A 3,299-nucleotide genomic window follows, 5' to 3' on the forward strand; every position below is an offset into this window, starting at 1 on the left:
ACACAGTATACGGCATTTTCCCAGATGCGGGAGGGTGCGATGCTGGTTAAAGCGGTCCGAGCACATCCTTGCTACTTCCCAATGGGAGTCTTCAAAAAACAAAAAATTTTTAAAGATTTTATTTATTTATTTGTTAAGAGATATTTATTTGTTTGTTAAGAGATTTGTTAAGAGAGCACAAGCGGGGGAGCAGCAGGGAGCGGGAGAAGCCGACTCCCCGCTGAGCAGGGAGCCCGATGCGGGACTCTGTCCCAGCACTCTGGGATCATGACCTGAGCTAAAGGCAGACGCTTAACAGACTGAATAACCCAGGTGTCTCTAAAAAAATTTTTTTTTGTTGAGAGATGCTGCCTGAGGCTGATTGGTACATATAGCAGAGGACACCAGCCCCACACAGCAGCCCATGATTACACCCGTCCTTCCGACCTCACGCTGGCTCTGCTAGACAGAGGCCTCTGCTCTAGAGTCTTCATGGGGCCTGGGCAGATTTGGGGGCCTGAGCTGGAGCTGGAGCCACAGCCTGGACCCCGGTTTGAGCCTTGCTCTTGGACTTTGCTGGCAGAGCCTGAGACCCGTGGTGATGCGCACATGAGCACATGCCCGAGGCTCAGGTGGGCAGTGTAGGCAAGTCGATTGAGCTTGTGGTTGACACCCTGTGAGACCTTGAGTCTGACCTCCTTGGGCTGTACGGGAGCCTGGACAGCCCTGATAGTGCATGTTCCTCCGGAACTGGGAGATTCATATCTTTGTGACCAGGGTTTCTCGATGCTGTTTCTGTGCCATTTTCAGAACTGGTTGTACGTGGTGTGGTTCTTGGCCTTGGCCAGGCAGGCACTGAAATCCAAGGTTCCCAAAGTGCCTGGGACCTGAAGAGAAAGAGGGAGGCCACCAGGAGATCGTCAGTCTTGGAGCAAATTTTGATCGGTGAGCTTGTGAGTTAGTGTCACCGGCTGCACTTAGTGGATTTCAGGTATGCCTCCAGAATCGATCGTTCTCAACTTCCTAACGATGCCAATTTAAGAAGAGTAGGGATTGTGCCAGGACATTTCCCCCCAAATAAGGACTTTGCCAAACTATCTTTGCCCCCAAACAAATTTGTTTCCTTTGACTCCATTTCCTTTTCTTCCTGTGTAGTCTTTCCATTCTTCGGTCCAACCAATGTTTACTGAACATCGAATGTGTACCTTGCTTGGCCCTGTGTATGCAGGTGTCAGTGATCTACCGTGGTTCCGGGGGCGGAGAAGAACCTTAAACCAGTGATTGCAATGAAGAACGCTGAGGGTGTTGTGAGAAGACACGTCTCCCACAGGGTCCCATGGAGCCCACCCTCTTTCACTAAAGCCTTTTTCTGTCATTCCGTAAGCATAGCAGAATTTACCTTACAGAGTGTGCGCTTTTTGTGTTTTTTTTGGCTTTTTTTTTTTTAAAGCTTAGTGAATGTAAAGTATCTAATAAGTACCAATCAATTATACTATTGTGAAAAAGCCAATTTTAAAAGCTTTTTATCTATTGACAATTTGAAAATAAAATAGTGTAAATATTTGTAACATGTAGTTCTTTCGCCTGCCAATAAATTAATGCGCTAAATGGCTTCTCAGAAAATAGGCCAACTGACTTCCTTCTCTCTTCTGCTGAATTAAGTAACTAGCGGTCAGCTAGTGGAGAATATCTGACAGGACCCTTGATTCTCTAAGCCTCTGCTGAAGGTGTGATAACACCCTGCCCCAAACAAGTGTATGGAGACGTTCGTCCTCAGTGACCAGGATGAAGGCCGCCCTCCAGCCGGGTCACCTCTCAGATGCTGTGAGGGCCAGCCACCCTGTAGGGAGTCCTGCTAAGAAGGAAGGAGCTACCTCCAGGCCAGCTGTGGCGCCTATCGTCTCAGAGGATTGTATTATTTAACTTCACGTGAGTGCATTCAATATGGTGGGGTGTGGCCGCACGGTTCACTCTTCGGCTATCATATCCTGTCAGTATCAAGGCTTGTCTCCCAACTTCCTAATTCCTTGACTACTGCAAACTTTAATGGGGGGAGTGGGGAATGTCGTGTCCTTTGTTCTCCTCTTCATGCCAAGGAAGATGGATTTTCCAACCAGACTTATTAATGAATGTGTGCGTCTAGACCATGAATCTCACCAGGGCTTCCTGTTTTTTCTCTCCTCCTTTAGGTGGGAGAGCATGGCCAGAGGGGGCTGGAATTGGGTACTTGTCTTCTCCTGGGTCAGCTGGCTTTAATAAAACCACAGCAGGTGAGGCTCTGGTTAACTAATTTCCCCTAAGGGCAGGCCTTGTTGAGAAGAACCCAGTGCTCTGGAGTATTTCAAAATGGTTCCTTTCCCCCTCCTCTTGCCAGAAGCAGGAGGGGATGTTTTTTAGCCAGTAGAGCCCTAGGAGCTAAAATTATCCAAAGTGAAGAGGCTGACTGATGACTGGGTGTCCTTGGAGTTTTTATATCTCAGATTTGTCCACACTGAGCCTCCAGCACCCATCAGTGCAGGTTTTCCTACCCCACCCCAGTTCCCCAGGAAGTGTCTGCTGGCAGCTTCCTGCTCTGGTAAGTTGTGACTCTATCTGCCTGTGTGTCTCTCCAGTCTGGTGCGGATGGTGGGAAGGGGGGGGCAGTTTGTCCTGTGTCCTCACTTCTCTTACAGATTTAAGAAGAGTTGTTGACTTTTCAGTTTGTTCCGTTTTTTCTCACTTGTTAGCATGGAGTATCAGCTTCTAAGCTCACAGGCAGGATCAGAAACCAAGTCTCCAGTGTATTTTTCTTCTACCTAGCCACAGAACACTCTGAATAGATAGGAGAATTTGCATAACTGAAACTCTGGTCATTCATTTCTGATAGTCTCTGTGATCTTCATTGTTCAGAAGAACTTTCTAGAAAAAGTTAATTGTGTATTTAAAAAGGGGCGAAGTCCTCCATGGTTTGAGCAGAGGTGAGATCTCAGATCATGGGGGCAGGAAGGCTTGCTTCTGGTGGAGGCTTACTCTCACATTCACAGCTTAATTCCAACTTGGTGTGATTAGAACGCTTTCTTTCCTGCCCCCCAGGGTGAGGAGAGAAGCAAGGATCTTCCCTCCTACCCCTCTGGTCCATCATACCCCAAATTCAAGTTCTCCAGGATTAGTTTCATCCTCAGGACAAACATAGCTCAAGACTCACTTAACTCTCTGGGCTCCTTTTCCCCGGCAGATCTCAACCCAGTAAATTCCTTATTACCGTATCTGAGCTTTTAAGGTTTTTGTGTTTTTTAATGTATTTTATGTAGCATTTTTAGTGATTTTCAGTAGAAGGTCTG

The 3,299-nt window shown here is 47.2% G+C and overlaps 1 pseudogene; it reads right to left on the minus strand.

Moving 5' to 3' along the window:
* Positions 1 to 469: 469 nt before the first annotated feature.
* LOC113251003 (60S ribosomal protein L29-like) lies at positions 470 to 1,355 on the minus strand (annotated as a pseudogene).
* Between the last annotated feature and the right edge of the window lie 1,944 nt (positions 1,356 to 3,299).

The sequence above is a fragment of the Ursus arctos genome, unplaced genomic scaffold, assembly GCF_023065955.2.
Source record: "Ursus arctos isolate Adak ecotype North America unplaced genomic scaffold, UrsArc2.0 scaffold_10, whole genome shotgun sequence".
Taxonomy (NCBI): Eukaryota; Metazoa; Chordata; class Mammalia; order Carnivora; family Ursidae; genus Ursus; species Ursus arctos.